Here is a 20,283-nt window from a genome sequence, read left to right on the forward strand (position 1 = left end):
TCTACAAAGGCATGGATGGAGGCATCCTGGAAGCAGGAGTGGGGAGTCTTCTGCATGGGCCCACACGTTGTCACCACTACATCTGGGACCCCGGAGACGGCATCAAAGGAGGAAGATCTGCCACGCCGGCAATTGACCTAGCTGAACCGACTGCGTACTGGGGTTGGACACTTCAAAACATGCATGAAGAATGGGGCCGGCAGACAGCACAGTATGCTTGAGCAGACTGCTGATCACATAATCACCTGTCTGTGTCCTTTACAGATCACCATCGAAGGCCGGCCTCTTTGATGTGGGACCTGACGAGGGCGTGGCTGCACGTCATTGAGCTGGACATCTGATGATGATACACGAAAGAAGAAGACGCCCAAGTCTCATACAATTATGTAATATCTGTTTGCTTGTAATAAATGTTTCATGTTGTCTCGTCCCAATTATTGACCCCCCCCACAAAGAGGGGGGAGCGGGGGTCCCCACTCTCGGCCTGCACCTTGTCGTGGTGAGTGGGCTTTAAACCAAGACAGGCCATTTAACCACAGTTGTAAGGTAACTAAGTACATTTACTCAAGTACTGTACTTAAGTCAAATTGAGGTATTTTTTTACTGGAGCATTTCCAATTTTCACTACTTACTTCTACTCCACTACATCTCAAATGTAAATATTATATTTTCACTCCATTGCAATTATTTAGTACAATACTTGTATAAAATACAAGTAAAAATACCTCAACATTGTGCTTAAGTACAGTACTTGAGTAAATGTACTTAGTTACTTTACACCACTGCAGCTATGTAACACAAGCAAGTTACCGATGGCTTGTTGAGCCTGTGCATTTGACCCTGATTTGACCACATAGGCAATCAACAGCAACTAATTAATGGCAGCTGTAACCGCTTGTGTTTTGTCTGTGTCTTGTGTGTATATCAGTGGTTCTCAACCAGTGGTCCTTGAGGGGGTTCCAGGTGTTCCCAGCTAAATGATGGAGAGTTGGTAACCAAATGGACCCTTATAGATCTTTAAGTTTTGGGTCTAAGAGTCTAGATCTCATCAAACGGTGGTCCGTCTCTCAAATGCAGAATAAATAATGGACCTTGATATGAAAAGGGTTGAAAACCACTGGTGTTGTAGGCTATCCAACTGAATGTTTTCTGTTGCCTAGATGTCGAGTAATTCCCTGCAGAGGGATAGACCCTCTCCCTCATGATAGACTTAAAGTAATTCCCTGCAGAGGGATAGACCCTCTCCCTCATGATAAACTTAAAGTAATTCCCTGCAGAGGGATAGACCCTCTCCCTCATGATAAACTTAATGTGACTTCTAAGTTCCACTTCTCCTCAAAAGGACAATGACAAGCCTAATATTATTATTGCAATTTGGCTATGTGCAATAACTGCACGCCAATGTTCAGAGGCATGTCAGTATTTGTCTTATTTTCTTGAATTCCTATTTATTTTGTTTCCAATAATTCAACTGTAAGCCAGTGTTTTTGAGACGTATTGTCTTTTTTTTACATACACAGTCTAGTCAACTGTTCTCCGTGAATGGCCTAAGGTTTGGTCTTGATCAGAAAATATTTGAAAACCGCAAGAAAGGGGTATTTATTAGTGTATTATTAAATATAATAATATTATAATCTATTATAATCAAATGTTTCATGGTCATGATTCACCAGGAGCCTGGATGGCTTGGTTCCAGGCTTAGAATAATTGATGTAAATATTTGTATTATGTGAAAATGTAATGGGTTTGTGGCACAACATGTCCCCCACTGCTCTGTCCTATACTGTATGATGGTTTGATAACTGTTGATTGAGAAAACAATGTTGCACATTAAGCTAATCCCCCCCCCCCCCCCTCAATCATTTGGGGACCCCCCTAGGGGTCCCAACCCAAAGTTGAGAACCACTGACATACTGCATGTCAACGCATTTACTTCCACTAGTCATGAATCATGCTCGTCTCTCAGAGCTGCTCTGTAATCAGTCAGCAGTGGTGGAAGAAGTACTCACATTTTTTTTACTCAAGTAACTTTATGGAATTCTGAAATACTATGTATGCAATTATTGTCTCCGCCAGGCCGAAAGGCATGTAGAAGAGAGTATGTTAAGCATACACAAAATGACAGAATGACACACGGACGGACGGACAGGGGGTACAACATACTCTCGCCATGCCTTTGGCCTGGTGGAGACAACAAACCAAAACAAAAGGCACTGGTCTGGTTCTCCTGGTTTTACTAAGACAGGGTTCAAATCCCTGTGGTGCCCTGCTCATGGTTTGTGTTGCATTTACATTTCCTTGGTTTATATGCACTCTATAGTTGATTGGTTACATTGTCACAGTTGGTGCCTACTGAGTTTGTCGTTTCTCACGCGACACAATTTCATCCGGTGGGGGGGGGGGGGGCAGCACTTCTTTGGGCTCTTTCATCAGTGGCCCGGATCACTGTGGGAGAATCGTCAATGTCACTGTCTGTCTGTCGGCCGATGACGGGGGGAGTGGGGTGACGGTAGGGGTCGTTCCAGACTGGGAGGGTTGATGCGACATTCTCTTACATAAAAACGCTAATAAATGGCTGACATTTGGGGAAAGCTAAAAACGGGCTTCGGTGTTCTGTGTGTGTGTGTGTGTGTGTGTGTTTGTGTGTGTGTGTGTGTGTGTGTGTGTGTGTGTGTGTGTGACACATGGTAATGGTCAATGGCTGTGTGCAAATGCAGAGCAATTGCTCCAGCCACTGAGGAGAACCGGGCAGAAGAGATGTTGGCCTCACCGCACAGAGCTTCGCACAGAGCTTTGTAGAATTATAGGAGGATATAGGATTTTATTTAAACTATTGTTTGTTTTAATTTGTGTTTAGATTAGGGGTTGTAATTTTATTCATTTTAACCCATTAAGACCTGGAACGCATCTGTGTCATTTTTTGATTTGAGCTAAAAAGCATTATTTTACACTTTGGCTATTTTTGAAAAATCATGTGTGTGTGTGAGAAAGCACTGTACTGTTTGTTGAGTCGGTTAATGTCATTAGATTGGGAGTTAACTGGGCTATTGGGATAGAGCTGTGCTGTCACGGTAAAAAGATAATCATTTTGAATGTTTACACACCACATGAGTGCTATCAAAATGAGGATGAATATCTCAGTAGATTGCCATTCATTGCGTCTTTTATTCAGGACAATCCTTCCACCTGCATATATGTGGTCGGTGACATGAATGCAGATGTAACTGATGCTAAATCGTTATTTGGTAAACATTTAATGGATTTCTGTTCAGACAGTGGATTGATTTTATCTAGCAAGGTTTGTCTACCTGAGAATAGTTATACCTATATCAGCGAGGCTTGGCACACAACGTCCTGGCTTGATCACTGCCTCTGTACAGTGGATGCTCACGACTCGATTGATACAATAGACATTGTTTATGATTTGGCTACCACAGACCACATACCCTTTCGTGTGGTGTTAAAAACAGGCAACTTACCTGTGTTGCCTGTGGATAACAGCATGAGTGCTGGGAAAATAGATTGGTCTAAATTAACCAAAAAAGATCTGGATAAATACTTGAGGCATTCTGGTGCCTTACTGGGTAATATTGAAATTTCAAAATATGTGGTCATGTGTCGGGATATGAACTGCAAGAACCCACAACACTGATATATTATGTTCCCTGTATGAAGCTTTGTGGAGTCTCTGTGTATCTCCAGTTTAATGCTAAGCCAGGGTGGAATGACCATGTTGAAGAGCTTCATGCAGAGGCTAGAAATGCTTTTAAAATATGGGCTGAGTCAGGCAAAGGTAGACATGGACCTCTGTTTGAAAAGAAAAAACGCACTAATGCTGATTTTAAATATGCGCTTTATCAAAATAAATGAAAACACTATGAGGTCAGATTCACTAGCAAGAAAGTTGCATAAGAATAATGTAAATGACTTCTGGAAGGAGATACAAAATATGAATAATTGCAAAACATGTCTCCCATCAAACATAGATGGTGTGAGTGGGTCTGAAGCAAATCTCACAGTTATGGCAGAATCAGTATTTTGAACTGTCTAACTGTGTGAAAAGTAACCTGTTTGTAGTGGATCAGGTAGATTTCAATGATGTTGTGATTGTCACTCCTGGTGAGGTCCATGAAGCTATTCTGAAGCTTGGTGATAATAAGGCCTGTGGGCTGGACAATATAACAGCTGAATATGTTAAATTTGCCAGTAAGAAACGGTGTCCTGTAATTGTTTTACAGGTTTCTTTGTTCACAGGTTTTTACCTGATTCTATGCTCTCTGTTAGCTAAACAGCTCAGACAACTATAGGCCTATAGCCCTAGCCAGCGTGCTGTCCAAAATTATGGAGACAATTATTCTGAGTGGACTTGAGAAGTACATCAAGTCTATTGACAACCAATTTGGCTTCAAACGTAAGCATGGCACTGATATGTGTATTTTTGCACTTAATGACATTTTAGATTGATTGATTGAAACCTTTATTTCAGGGAAATCCATTGAGACCAGGGTCTCTTTTTCAATGGTGCCCTGTGTACAAAAATACATTTACAGTGGTTTTACAGATGTGACAAGGACACAATGTACATATAAAAATAAAAAAGGTTGCAAAAGTTATATATTAAAACCATATATTACACGAAGCAGGTGCATAGATCTTCTTCCAACATAAGGTCAGCTAAAAATATTTTAAAAATAGCATAAGAAACAAGGGCATTTAACTTCAGCTTTTCTTGACATTTGTTCCATTTATATGGAGCATATACACTGAAGGCTGTATCTCCCAGTTTAGTACTGGTTGTGGTTGTAGGTACCTTCAGCAAAATGTTATTATCTTGAGATCTGGTACCATGACTTGAGGTATTGGGTTCTAACAGTTTTGTCAAATACAGGGTCAGTTTGCCAAGTAGTGCCTTGTATGTAAACAGGGTGACATGTTGCTTCCTTCTAAGAGCCAGGGAAGACCATCCTACTGAGGTGTACAATGTACAGTGATGAGTCCTGAAACCTGCACCTGTAATAAAGCGGAGTGCACTGTGATAGATTGCGTCCAAGGGTTTTAAAGTGCTGTCTGCGGCATGCATATATAAAATATCTCCATAGTCAAGTATTGGCATGATTGTAGCTTGAATGACCCTCTTTCTGTTTTCTTGAGAAAAGCAAGATCGGGGGGGGGGGGCAGCACTTCTTTGGGCTCTTTCATCAGTGGCCCGGATCACTGTGGGAGAATCGTCAATTTGTCTGTCGGCCGATGACGGAGGGGGGGGGGGAGTGGGGTGACGGGAGGGGTCGTTTCAGACTGGGAGGGTTGATGCGGGGGTTCTCACTGAGGGTTGATGCGATATTCTCTTACATAAAAATGCTAATAAATGGCTGACATTTGGGGAAAGGTAAAACGGGCTTTGGTGTTCTGTGTGTGTTTGTGTGTGTGTGTGTGTGTGTGTGTGTGTGTGTGTGTGTGTGTGTGTGTGTGTGTGTGTGTGTGTGTGTGTGTGTGTGTGTGTGACACATGGTAATGGTCAATGGCTGTGTGCAAATGCAGAGCAATTGCTCCAGCCACTGAGGAGAACCGGGCAGAAGAGATGTTGGCCTCACCGCACAGAGCTTTGTAGAATTATAGGAGGATATAGGTTTTTACTTTTTATTTAAACTATTGTTTGTTTTAATTTGTGTTTAGATTAGGGGTTGTAATATTATTCATTTTAACTCATTAAGACCTGGAACGCATCTGTGTCATTTTTTGATTTGAGCTAAAAAGCATTATTTTACACTTTGGCTATTCAAAAATAGCAGATATACAAGCTTGTAGTGCGGCACCGAGTGCCGCGCTACGAGCTTGTATATCTGCTATTTTCTAAAAATCATGTGTGTGTGTGAGAAAGCACTATACTGTTTGTTGAGTCGGTTAATGTCATTAGATTGGGAGTTAACTGGGCTATTGGGATAGAGCTGTGCTGTTACGGTAAAAAGGTAATCATTTTGAATGTTTACACACCACCTGAGTGCTATCAAAATGAGGATGAATATCTCAGTAGATTGCCATTCATTGCGTCTTTTATTCAGGACAATCCTTCCACCTGCATATATGTGGTCGGTGACATGAATGCAGATGTAACTGATGCTAAATCGTTATTTGGTAAACATTTAATGGATTTCTGTTCAGACAGTGGATTGATTTTATCTAGCAAGGTTTGTCTACCTGAGAATAGTTGTACCTATATCAGCAAGGCATGGCACACGACGTCCTGGCTTGATCACTGCCTCTGTACAGTGGATGCTCACGACTCGATTGATACAATAGACATAGTTTATGATTTGGCTACCACAGACCACATACCCTTTCGTGTGGTGTTAAAAACAGGCAACTTACCTGTGTTGCCTGTGGATAACAGCAAAAATAGATTGTGCTGGGAAAATAGATTGGTCTAAATTAACCAAAAAATATCTGGATAAATACTTTCTGATGCCTTACTGGGTAATATTGAAATTTCAAAAGATGTGGTCATGTGTCGGGATATGAACTGCAAGAACCCACAACACTGATATATTATGTTCCCTGTATGAAGCTATTGTGGAGTCTCTGTGTATCTCCAGCAGGACTCTCTATAAGCACAGGGCAAAAGTGTTTAATGCTAAGCCAGGGTGGAATGACCATGTTGAAGAGCTTCATGCAGAGGCTAGAAATGCTTTTAAAATGTGGGCTGAGTCAGGCAAAGGTAGACATGGACCTCTGTTTGAAAAGAAAAAACGCACTAATGCTGATTTTAAATATGCGCTTTATCAAAAGAAATGAAAACACTATGAGGTCAGATTCTCTAGCAAGAAAGTTGCATAAGAAAAAAAAATATGAATAATTGCAAAACATGTCTCCCATCAAACATAGATGGTGTGAGTGGGTCTGAAGCAAATCTCACAGTTATGGCAGAATCAGTATTTTGAACTGTTTAACTGTGTGAAAAGTAACCTGTTTGTAGTGGATCAGGTAGATTTCAATGATGTGATTGTCACTCCTGGTGAGGTCCATGAAGCTATTCTGAAGCTTGGTGATAATAAGGCCTGTGGGCTGGACAATATAACAGCTGAACATGTTAAATTTGCCAGTGAGAAACTGTGTCCTGTAATTGCGATGTGTTTTATAGGTTTCTTTGTTCACAGGTTTTTACCTGATTCTATGCTCTCTGTTAGCTAAACAGCTCAGACAACTATAGGCCTATAGCCCTAGCCAGCGTGCTGTCCAAAATTATGGAGACAATTATTCTGAGTAGACTTGAGAAGTACATCAAGTCTATTGACAACCAATTTGGCTTCAAATGTAAGCATGGCACTGATATGTGTATTTTTGCACTTAAAGAAATTTTAGATTGATTGATTGAAACCTTTATTTCAGGGAAATCCATTGAGACCAGGGTCTCTTTTTCAATGGTGCCCTGTGTACAAAAATACATTTACAGTGGTTTTACAGATGTGACAAGGACACAATGTACATATAAAAATAAAAAAGGTTGCAAAAGTTATATATTAAAACCATATATTACACGAAGCAGGTGCATAGATCTTCTTCCAACATAAGGTCAGCTAAAAATATTTTTAAAATAGCATAAGAAACAAGGGCATCTAACTTCAGCTTTTCTTGACATTTGTTCCATATATATGGAGCATATACACTGAAGGCTGTATCTCCCAGTTTAGTACTGGTTGTGGTTGTAGGTACCTTCAGCAAAATGTTATTATCTTGAGATCTGGTACCATGACTTGAGGTATTGGGTTCTAACAGTTTTGTCAAATACAGAGGCAGTTTGCCAAGTAGTGCCTTGTATGTAAACAGGGTGACTTGTTGCTTCCTTCTAAGAGCCAGGGAAGACTATCCTACTGAGGTGTACAATGTACAGTGATGAGTCCTGAAACCTGCACCTGTAATAAAGCGGAGTGTACTGTGATAGATTGCGTCCAAGGGTTTTAAAGTGCTGTCTGCGGCATGCATATATAAAATATCTCCATAGTCAAGTATTGGCATGATTGTAGCTTGAATGACCCTCTTTCTGTTTTCTTGAGAAAAGCAAGATCGGGGGGGGGCAGCACTTCTTTGGGCTCTTTCATCAGTGGCCCGGATCACTGTGGGAGAATCGTCAATTTGTCTGTCTGTCTGTCGGCCGATGACGGACGGAGGGGGGGGGGGAGTGGGGTGACGGGAGGTGTCGTTTCAGACTGGGAGGGTTGATGCGGGGGTTCTCACTGAGGGTTGATGCGATATTCTCTTACATAAAAATGCTAATAAATGGCTGACATTTGGGGAAAGCTAAAAACGGGCTTTGGTGTTCTGTGTGTGTGTGTGTGTGTGTGTGTGTGTGTGTGTGTGTGTGTGTGTGTGTGTGTGTGTGTGTGTGTGTGTGTGTGTGTGTGTGTGTGTGTGTGTGTGTGTGTGTGTGTGTGTGTGTAACACATGGTGATGGTCAATGGCTGTGTGCAAATGCAGAGCAATTGCTCCAGCCACTGAGGAGAACCGGGCAGAAGAGATGTTGGCCTCACCGCACAGAGCTTCGCACAGAGCTTTGTAGAATTATAGGAGGATATAGGATTTTATTTAAACTATTGTTTGTTTTAATTTGTGTTTAGATTAGGGGTTGTAATAAGTTTCATTCTAACCCATTAAGACCTGGAACGCATCTGTGTCATTTTTTGATTTGAGCTAAAAAGCATTATTTTACACTTTGGCTATTCAAAAATAGCAGATATACAAGCTTGTAGTGCGGCACCGAGTGCCACGCTACGAGCTTGTATATCTACTATTTTGAAAAATCGTGTGTGTGTGTGAGAAAGCACTATACTGTTTGTTGACAGTGAGAAAGCACTATACTCTTTGTTGAGTCGGTTAATGTCATTAGATTGGGAGTTAACTGGGCTATTGGGATAGAGCTGTGCTGTCACGGTAAAAAGATAATAATTTTGAATGTTTACACACCATATGAGTGCTATCAAAATGAGGATGAATATCGGTAGCACTTTACAATAATGACCCGTTATAAAGCATTTATAAACGTTTATAAGTAGTTTGTAGACTATTAACAAATCATTAACAACCTGTTTGTTGACATTCGTAAATGATTACTAAAACCTTTATAACTACAGTTACAAATCATTTATAAAGTATTAGTAAGTAGTGAACTATTCATGAATAAGCCATTTATATACATCTGTAAAAGATTATTAAATCCTTTGTAACGACCCATTCTAAAGCATCTATAAACGTTTATAAGCAGTTTGTAGGCTATTAACAAATCATTAACAACCTGTTTATTGACATTCGTAAATGATTACTAAAACCTTTATAACTACGGTTACAAATCATCTATAAAGGTATTTTATGACTATTCATGAATAAGACATGTATAATACATCTGTAAATGATTATTAAATCATTTGTAACTGATGTTACATAATATATACAAGCTATCGGTAGCTTGTTCATGTTTAACATATGCTTTGTTAAACATTCCTAAAGTATCTATAAATCCTTAATACATGTTATTATGTGCCCTATAGTAAAGTGAAGACAGTTCATCATTTACAACTGTCTGTTAATGTGTTTGTTCATGTTTAACATGCTTTGTAAAACATTCCTAAAATATCTAAGACTATGCATTATTATGATCTACCAGGAAGGCTATATTTGTCATCCAACTGTTAGCTCAATGGGTTGAGACGCAGTATACATGATCCAGAGGCCATGAGTTCAAATCCCATTGATGTCTTTCCTATGATTCTTTCCTTTGCAGACTGGCTTCCAGAAGATCAACTGAAAACTACCAGGAAGGCTGTACTTGTCAGCCATCTGTTAGCTCAATGGGTTGAGACGCAGTATTCATGATCCAGAGGCCATGAGTTCAAATCCCATTGATGTCTTTCCTTTGCAGACTGGCTTCCAGAAGATCAACTGAAAACTACCACGAAGGCTATATTTGTCATCCAACTGTTAGCTCAATGGGTTGAGACGCAGTATACATGATCCAGAGGCCATGAGTTCAAATCCCATTGATGTCTTTCCTATGATTCTTTCCTTTGCAGACTGGCTTCCAGAAGATCAACTGAAAACTACCATGAAGGCTGTACTTGTCAGCCATCTGTTAGCTCAATGGGTTGAGACGCAGTATTCATGATCCAGAGGCCATGAGTTCAAATCCCATTGATGTCTTTCCTATGATTCTTTCCTTTACAGACTGGCTTCCAGAAGATCAACTGAAAACTACCAGGAAGGCTTTACTTGTCAGCCATCTGTTAGCTCAATGGGTTGAGACGCAGTATTCATGATCCAGACGCCATGAGTTCAAATCCCATTGATGTCTTTCCTATGATTCTTTCCTTTGCAGACTGGCTTCCAGAAGATCAAGTGAAAACTACCAGGAAGGCTGTACTTGTCATCCAACTGTTAGCTCAATGGGTTGAGACGCAGTATACATGATCCAGAGGCCATGAGTTCAAATCCCACTGGTGTCTTTACTGTGATGCTTTCCTTTGCAGACTAACTTCTAGAAAAACAAGTTAAAACCACCAGAAAACCTGTAACTCTCAGCTAACAGCATAGCTCAACTGGTAGAGCGTCTGTCCAATAACATGACTTGACTTGACTTGAGTGGGTTCGATTCCCACTCGAGTCAAGTGTCCCCGGTAACTTGGGGCAACGGATAAATTGACTGATATCCTTAGTGATGCTTCCCTTTGCAGACTAACTTCTAGAAAAACAAGTTAAAACCACCAGGAAACCTTAAACTCTCAGCCTACAGCATAGCTCAACTGGTAGAGTGTCTGTCCAATAACATGACTTGACTTGACTTGAGTGGGTTCGATTCCTACTCGAGTCAAGTGTCCCAGATAACCAGGTAAGTCAATTTATCCGTTGCCCCAAGTTACCGGGGACACTTGACTCGAGTGGGAATCGAACCCACTCAAGGCAATTCAAGTCATGTTATTGGAGAGATAGTTATTAGTTATTGGCTAACAGTTGGATGACTGATATCCTTAGTGATGCTTCCCTTTGCAGACTAACTTCTAGAAAAACAAGTTAAAACCACCAGGAAACCTTAAACTCTCAGCCTACAGCATAGCTCAACTGGTAGAGTGTCTGTCCAATAACATGACTTGACTTGACTTGAGTGGGTTCGATTCCCACTCGAGTCAAGTGTCCCAGGTAACCAGGTAAGTCAATTTATCCGTTGCCCCAAGTTACCGGGGACACTTGACTCGAGTGGGAATCGAACCCACTCAAGTCAAGTCAAGTCATGTTATTGGAGAGATAGTTATTAGTTATTGGCTAACAGTTGGATGACTGATATCCTTAGTGATGCTTCCCTTTGCAGACTAACTTCTAGAAAAACAAGTTAAAACCACCAGGAAACCTTAAACTCTCAGCCTACAGCATAGCTCAACTGGTAGAGTGTCTGTCCAATAACATGACTTGACTTGACTTGAGTGGGTTCGATTCCCACTCGAGTCAAGTGTCCCAGGTAACCAGGTAAGTCAATTTATCCGTTGCCCCAAGTTACCGGGGACACTTGACTCAAGTGGGAATCGAACCCACTCAAGTCAAGTCAAGTCAAGTCATTGGACAGACGCTCTACCAGTTGAGCTATGCTGTTAGCTGAGAGTTACAGGTTTTCTGGTGGTTTTAACTTGTTTTTCTAGAAGTTAGTCTGCAAAGGAAAGCATCACAGTAAAGACACCAGTGGGATTTGAACTCATGGCCTCTGGATCATGTATACTGCGTCTCAACCCATTGAGCTAACAGTTGGATGACAAGTACAGCCTTCCTGGTACTTTTCAGTTGATCTTCTGGAAGCCAGTCTGCAATGGAAAGAATCATAGGAAAGACATCAATGGGATTTGAACTCATGGCCTCTGGATCATGTATACTGCGTCTCAACCCATTGAGCTAACAGTTGGATGACAAATATAGCCTTCCTGGTAGTTTTCACTTAATCTTCTGGAAGCCAGTCTGCAAAGGAAAGAATCATAGGAAAGACATCAATGGGATTTGAACTCATGGCCTCTGGATCATGAATACTGCGTCTCAACCCATTGAGCTAACAGATAGCTGACAAGTACAGCCTTCCTGGTACTTTTCAGTTGATCTTCTGGAAGCCAGTCTGCAAAGGAAAGAATCATAGGAAAGACATCAATGGGATTTGAACTCATGGCCTCTGGATCATGTATACTGCGTCTCAACCCATTGAGCTAACAGTTGGATGACAAATATAGCCTTCCTGGTACTTTTCAGTTGATCTTCTGGAAGCCAGTTTGCAAAGGAAAGAATCATAGGAATGACATCAGTGGGATTTGAACTCATGGCCTCTGGATCATGAATACTGCGTCTCAACCCATTGAGCTAACAGATGGCTGACAAGTACAGCCTTCATGGTAGTTTTCAGTTGATCTTCTGGAAGCCAGTCTGCAAAGGAAAGAATCATAGGAGAGACATCAATGGGATTTGAACTCATGGCCTCTGGATCATGTATACTGCGTCTCAACCCATTGAGCTAACAGTTGGATGACAAATATAGCCTTCGTGGTAGTTTTCAGTTGATCTTCTGGAAGCCAGTCTGCAAAGGAAAGACATCAATGGGATTTGAACTCATGGCCTCTGGATCATGAATACTGCGTCTCAACCCATTGAGCTAACAGATGGCTGACAATTACAGCCTTCCTGGTAGTTTTCAGTTGATCTTCTGGAAGCCAGTCTGCAAAGGAAAGAATCATAGGAAAGACATCAATGGGATTTGAACTCATGGCCTCTGGATCATGTATACTGCGTCTCAACCCATTGAGCTAACAGTTGGATGACAAATATAGCCTTCCTGGTACTTTTCAGTTGATCTTCTGGAAGCCAGTTTGCAAAGGAAAGAATCATAGGAATGACATCAGTGGGATTTGAACTCATGGCCTCTGGATCATGAATACTGCGTCTCAACCCATTGAGCTAACAGATGGCTGACAAGTACAGCCTTCCTGGTAGTTTTCACTTAATCTTCTGGAAGCCAGTCTGCAAAGGAAAGAATCATAGGAAAGACATCAATGGGATTTGAACTCATGGCCTCTGGATCATGTATACTGCGTCTCAACCCATTGAGCTAACAGTTGGATGACAAATACAGCCTTCCTGGTACTTTTCAGTTGATCTTCTGGAAGCCAGTCTGCAAAGGAAAGAATCATAGGAAAGACATCAATGGGATTTGAACTCATGGCCTCTGGATCATGAATACTGCGTCTCAACCCATTGAGCTAACAGATGGCTGACAAGTACAGCCCTCCTGGTGCTTTGACTTGAACAACAATAACTTTAAAAAAATGTGTTACAGCATAAATATAAATCTTTTTCATGGGGGGCCCTGACACTACATCTTTTCACATTGGGGTCCACTGCCCAAATACATGTCAATTTGGGGGGTTGACAACAAAACGTTTCAGAACCACAGATTCCAAGGAAACAGCTGTAGGTGAATGGTTAGAGTCACTGACTAGCGAGCCGCAGGTAACAGGTTCAAGCCTCAGCTCCAGCAGCATGTCAGGATGTCAAATTAAATAGGTATTATTAAGAGTGAAATGGTTGTGTTTCTTCATCAGTTTACATGTACGTTATTTTCAGTGATGAAGACAAACCGCACAGACGTTCACTGTACTTTAGTACATTTTGTAAACTTATGACTCTGAGTAGAGTATAGCCTGACTTAAACAAACAAATAACAACTTAGTATAGTCAGATTATTTTTTACACAACTTACATTTGGTAATCAAACTACCGAAACGAAAGTTGGTCACCACCGAAACGAAAGTTAAATCCGAAATAATCACTAAGTGTGGAGGCCAAAATCGTCCCCCCAAAAACCTGTTAGGAGTACGTTTCAGGCAATTTAGAGTTGATTGGTAGTACTTTGTAGTGACTTTTTTGGTCCCTAACACCACAAATGGTTTACATACTCTTTACGAATGTCTTACGCATCATTTGCTTAACATGAATGATAATTCTAGTAATTGTTTGGTGTCTGCATTCATGAAAGCCAGGTAGTTTGCAACAGGTAAGGAGAAAGTCCACATTAACAGACAGTCATAAATGATGAACTGTCTCCACTTTACTGTAGGGCACATAATAACATGTACAAAGGATTTATAGATATTTTAGGAATGTTTTACAAGGCATGTTAAACATGAACAAACACATTAACAGACAGTTGTAAATGATGAACTGTCTTCACTTTACTATAGGGCACATAATAACATGTACTAAGGATTTATAGATACTTTAGGAATGTTTAACAAAGCATATGTTAAACATGAACAAGCTACCAATAGCTTGTATATATTATGTAACATCAGTTACAAATGATTTAACAATCATTTACAGATGTATTATACATGGCTTATTCATGAATAGTTACTAATACCTTTATAGATGATTTGTAACCGTAGTTATAAAGGTTTTAGTAATCATTTATGAATGTCAATAAACAGGTTGTTAATGATTTGTTAATAGTCTACAAACTGCTTATAAACGTTTATAAATGCTTTAGAATGGGTCGTTACAAATGATTTAATAATCTTTTACAGATGTATATAAATGGCTTATTCATGAATAGTTCACTACTTACTAATACTTTACAAATGATTTGTAACTGTAGTTATAAAGGTTTAGTAATCATTTACGAATGTCAACAAACAGGTTGTTAATGATTTGTTAATAGTCTACAAGCTACTTATAAACGTTTATAAATGCTTTATAACGGGTCATTATTGTAAAGTGCTACCACCTATATTTTTCATTTCCTACATGAATACAAAAATATATATTTCAAAAGATTGTGAAAAGAAAGAAAAATCATACATTAAAAGAAAAATCTAACATCTTTCAAAGGAATTTCATAAATAAAAGAAAACAATCTAAGAAATTCCATAAATGTATAATACTTTTAAGAAGTAGTGAACATAGCGTATCTACATCTACAAGTGCACAACGTTGTGCGTTTGTAAATAAGCTATGTTCCCAGGGAGACATCACATTTATCTTTTTGGTCTCGAGCCAAAACGTTTGGGAACCACTGACTCCACTGAGAGATGACAGCAGGCAGAAATAGGAGCTGAGACTTACTGGTGGATGGTTTTGTCCTGCTGTTCCTAATGGAATGCCTGATGGCTTTCTTCATTCTCCTCTTCTTCCACCTCTTCACTCCATCCCGCCTAAGGACTTTAAGGAATGCCTTCAGGAACTGTCGCTTAGTTTTCTGCTCGGGCAAAATGAAAACGCCAATCTCAATAAAAGTGATGGACAAACAGACAGACATGACCAAATGCACGAAGCAACAGAAAAGTGGAAATGATGTTAAAGGGATAGTTCACCCCCAAAATGACATTTTTTTCCTATCGATTAGTCACCCCATGGAGACTTGAATTCATAGGAGTGGCATTTGATGACCGGCAGCGGTTCCGGTAGGAGACACAAAGAGTCTCCTTCGTGTCTCCTACCGGAACCGCTGGTCATCAAATTATTGGCTTAGGAATGCGACAAAAAAAAAAAAAATCCATGAATTCAAGTCTCCATGGGGTGACTAATCGATAAAAACAAAGTATTTTTTGGGGTGAACTATCCCTTTAACAGAGCCAAGGCAATCTATTACTCACTTTATCAAACTTATCGTAGAAGGTCGATGATAAGTACAGTGGCAGAATACCCAGGTTGTTCAAAGTGTCTCTATTCCATGTTGCAGGATCTCTGGGTGCACAAAAACATTTAATACGGTATTTCAGTTGTCATTGAAAAACAAAAAACATCATCAACGTTCAAATTGTCGGAGGTTACTTTTCAGCAAATGGGGAAAATAACCTGTTGTCCATTGGATCCCATGTAGTTGTTTGTCGTATGCTCTTGTTGATACTTTTCACTTATTAAATATTTTTAAATCCCACAGGCAGACTGGTGACCCTATTTTGGGCATTTTATTATCAGTGGTGTAAATTAACTAAGTGCATGTACTCAAGTACTGTAAATAAGTACAATTCTGAGGTATTTTTTACTTTACTGGAGTATTTCCAATTTTCAGTACTTTTACTTCTACTCCACTACATCTCAGAGGCAAATATAAATAATAAATCATTATTATTATTTGAAAACTTTAGTCACTAGTTACTTTGTAGATTTTGATTATTATTACAAAACCACTTCAGCCCTATATACATTTCGCCTATTTGAAAATAGCTGATCAACAAGTTCACAATGCGTCGCGATGCAACGCATTGTGAGCTTGTAGATCTGCTAGTTTCAAAAGATTTGTATGCATTTTATAGACTTGAAAAACATTCTGCATAATGAGTACTTGAACTACTTTTGGTACTTATATTTTATATTTTGATGCCAATACTTTTGTACTTTTACTCAAGTCAATTATGATTACCGGACTTTTACTTGTAACAGAGTGTTGTTACATTGCTGTATTGATACTTTTACTTATTGTAAGTAAAACGTTTGAATACTTTTTCCACCACTGCTAATAACTGAACTGTGCTTGTCGTTGCTTACCCGTATGTCGTTGTCCCTGACAACAGGAGGGTTTCCATGGCAGCCGCTCGATTTGTGTTGATATTTGGGCAGTTCTTTAGTTTCTCCAGGCTGGATGAGTGAGAATTCGTAATATAAGCCGCACCAATCTTACAGCACATGTTACCCAAAACTGATATGTTATCCTCTGTCAAGGTTGTGGTTGTTATACCCTAAGACAGAAAAAAAAGGGGGGAAAAATTGAATAAACTTAAGCACATGAAATCTGTGAAAATAGTAGATCTACAAGCTCATAGATCGATTTTGTGTACAAGGGGAAAAATAGGCGGCCTAATATAGACCCCTGGGGGACTCTGGTCAATGAAGTGGTTAAAGGTTTCGGTTCATTCATGAAAATAATGGCATCAGAACTATTAGTATCACAGCATTGAAATTGGATTGTAAGCTATCTATATTGTCCTGTATAACTGTTATATGTTAGTTATAATGTGAAGGTTTGAAGATCATCTGTACAATGTTCTCCCTGAGACCCAATGTCAGTGGATTTGACTGTCATTATCAGTAATAGTTTAATTTGTGTGGGTCCGGTGGTTACTGGTTACTCTCAACTCACCAGGCAAGTCCTGGCATTTTTGAACAGAGCAGTACGTTTGTAGCTGAGAGCACTGGAGAAGACGGAGAAATCTGCCAATCAACTTTAAATTTAAAGTTGATTGGTAGTGACTTTTTTGTGATTTTTTTTTTCCGTTTCGGTAGTGACACTACCGAAACGAAAACAAATTTGTTCCCCCAAAACTCCTAACAGGTTCCCCCAAAAACCTGTTAGGAGTACGTTTCAGGCAATTTAAAGTTGATTGGTAGTGACTTTTTTGTGAATTTTTTTTTCCGTTTCGGTAGTGACACTACCGAAACGAAAAAAAAATTGTTCCCCCAAAAACCTGTTAGGAGTACGTTTCAGGCAATTTAAAGTTGATTGGTAGTGACTTTTTTGTGAATTTTTTTTAACGCAAAAACCTGTTAGGAGTACGTTTCAGGCAAATTAAAGTTGATTGGTAGTGACTTTTTTGTGATTTCTTTTTTCCGTTTCGGTAGTGACACTACCGAAACGAAAAAAAAAATTGTTCCCCCAAAAACCTGTTAGGAGTACGTTTCAGGCAATTTAAAGTTGATTGGTAGTGACTTTTTTGTGATTTTTTTTTTCCCCCCTGAATCCGTTTCGGTAGTGACACTACCGAAACGAAAAAAAAATTGTTCCCCCAAAAACCTGTTAGGAGTACGTTTCAGGCAATTTAAAGTTGATTGGTAGTGACTTTTTTGTGATTTTTTTTCCCCGCAAAAACCTGTTAGGAGTACGTTTCAGGCAATTTAAAGTTGATTGGCAGTGACTTTTTTGTGAATTTTTTTTTCCGTTTCGGTAGTGACACTACCGAAACGAAAAAAAAATTGTTCCCCCAAAAACCTGTTAGGAGTACGTTTCAGGCAAATTAAAGTTGATTGGTAGTGACTTTTTTGTGATTTCTTTTTTCCGTTTCGGTAGTGACACTACCGAAACGAAAAAAAAATTGTTCCCCCAAAAACCTGTTAGGAGTACGTTTCAGGCAAATTAAAGTTGATTGGTAGTGACTTTTTTGTGATTTCTTTTTTCCGTTTCGGTAGTGACACTACCGAAACGAAAAAAAAAATTGTTCCCCCAAAAACCTGTTAGGAGTACGTTTCAGGCAATTTAAAGTTGATTGGTAGTGACTTTTTTGTGATTTTTTTTTTCCCCCCAAAATCCGTTTCGGTAGTGACACTACCGAAACGAAAAAAAAATTGTTCCCCCAAAAACCTGTTCGGAGTACGTTTCAGGCAATTTAAAGTTGATTGGTAGTGACTTTTTTGTGATTTTTTTTTTCCGTTTCGGTAGTGACACTACCGAAACGGAAAAAAAACTTGTTCCCCCAAAACTCCTAACAGGTTCCCCCAAAAACCTGTTAGGAGTACGTTTCAGGCAATTTAAAGTTGATTGGTAGTGACTTTTTTGTGAATTTTTTTTTCCGTTTCGGTAGTGACACTACCGAAACGGAAAAAAAACTTGTTCCCCCAAAACTCCTAACAGGTTCCCCCAAAAACCTGTTAGGAGTACGTTTCAGGCAATTTAAAGTTGATTGGTAGTGACTTTTTTGTGATTTTTTTTCCCCGCAAAAACCTGTTAGGAGTACGTTTCAGGCAATTTAAAGTTGATTGGCAGTGACTTTTTTGTGATTTTGTTTTCCGTTTCGGTAGTGACACTACCGAAACGAAAAAAAAAAAGTTCCCCCAAAAACCTGTTAGGAGTACGTTTCAGGCAATTTAAAGTTGATTGGTAGTGACTTTTTTGTGAATTTTTTTCCCCGCAAAAACCTGTTAGGAGTACGTTTCAGGCAATTTAAAGTTGATTGGTAGTGACTTTTTTGTGATTTTTTTTTCCGTTTCGGTAGAGACACTACCGAAACGAAAAAAAAATTGTTCCCCCAAAAACCTGTTAGGAGTACGTTTCAGGCAATTTAAAGTTGATTGGTAGTGACTTTTTTGTGAATTTTTCTTTCCGTTTCGGTAGTGACACTACCGAAACGAAAAAAAAAATTGTTCCCCCAAAAACATGTTAGGAGTACGTTTCAGGCAATTTAAAGTTGATTGGTAGTGACTTTTTTGTGAATTTTTTTTTCCGTTTCGGTAGTGACACTACCGAAACGGAAAAAAAACTTGTTCCCCCAAAACTCCTAACAGGTTCCCCCAAAAACCTGTTAGGAGTACGTTTCAGGCAATTTAAAGTTGATTGGTAGTGACTTTTTTGTGATTTTTTTCCCCCGCAAAATCCTGTTAGGAGTACGTTTCAGGCAATTTAAAGTTGATTGGCAGTGACTTTTTTGTGATTTTGTTTTCCGTTTCGGTAGTGACACTACCGAAACGAAAAAAAAAAAGTTCCCCCAAAAACCTGTTAGGAGTACGTTTCAGGCAATTTAAAGTTGATTGGTAGTGACTTTTTTGTGATTTTTTTTTCCCGCAAAAACCTGTTAGGAGTACGTTTCAGGCAATTTAAAGTTGATTGGCAGTGACTTTTTTGTGATTTTTTTTCCCGTTTCGGTAGTGACACTACCGAAACGAAAAAAAAATTGTTCCCCCAAAAACCTGTTAGGAGTACGTTTCAGGCAATTTAAAGTTGATTGGTAGTGACTTTTTTGTGAATTTTTCTTTCCGTTTCGGTAGTGACACTACCGAAACGAAAAAAAAAATGTTCCCCCAAAAACATGTTAGGAGTACGTTTCAGGCAATTTAAAGTTGATTGGTAGTGACTTTTTTGTGATTTTTTTTTTCCCCAAAAAACCTGTTAGGAGTACGTTTCAGGCAATTTAAAGTTGATTGGTAGTGACTTTTTTGTGAATTTTTTTTTCCGTTTCGGTAGTGACACTACCGAAACGGAAAAAAAAATGTTCCCCCAAAAACCTGTTAGGAGTACGTTTCAGGCAATTTAAAGTTGATTGGTAGTGACTTTTTTGTGAATTTTTTTTTCCGTTTCGGTAGTGACACTACCGAATCGAAAAAAAAATTGTTCCCCCAAAAACCTGTTAGGAGTACGTTTCAGGCAATTGAAAGTTGATTGGTAGTGACTTTTTTGTGATTTTTTTTTTCCGTTTCGGTAGTGACACTACCGAAACGAAAAAAAAAATTTTCCCCCAAAAACCTGTTAGGAGTACGTTTCAGGCAATTTAAAGTTGATTGGTAGTGACTTTT

The 20,283-nt window shown here is 39.3% G+C and overlaps 1 protein-coding gene and 1 long non-coding RNA gene across 2 annotated transcripts in view; both read right to left on the minus strand.

The window, feature by feature from the left end:
- Nucleotides 1-20,283, minus strand: part of LOC311041253 (E3 ubiquitin/ISG15 ligase TRIM25-like) — a gene marked incomplete at its 5' end in the record, with an annotated part of 87,940 nt that overhangs the window by 18,197 nt on the left and 49,460 nt on the right. The gene's annotated exons all lie outside the window — the stretch shown is intronic.
- On the minus strand, nt 15,136-16,641 carry LOC311041254. Its single transcript, XR_014600383.1, has 3 exons — nt 16,552-16,641; nt 15,657-15,747; nt 15,136-15,259 (listed from the first exon to the last, which is right to left on the minus strand). It is a non-coding gene; the product is annotated as an uncharacterized lncRNA (long non-coding RNA).

This window comes from Gymnoscopelus microlampas (genome assembly GCF_963454915.1).
Source record: "Gymnoscopelus microlampas genome assembly, contig: SCAFFOLD_38, whole genome shotgun sequence".
NCBI classification, from domain to species: domain Eukaryota; kingdom Metazoa; phylum Chordata; class Actinopteri; order Myctophiformes; family Myctophidae; genus Gymnoscopelus; species Gymnoscopelus microlampas.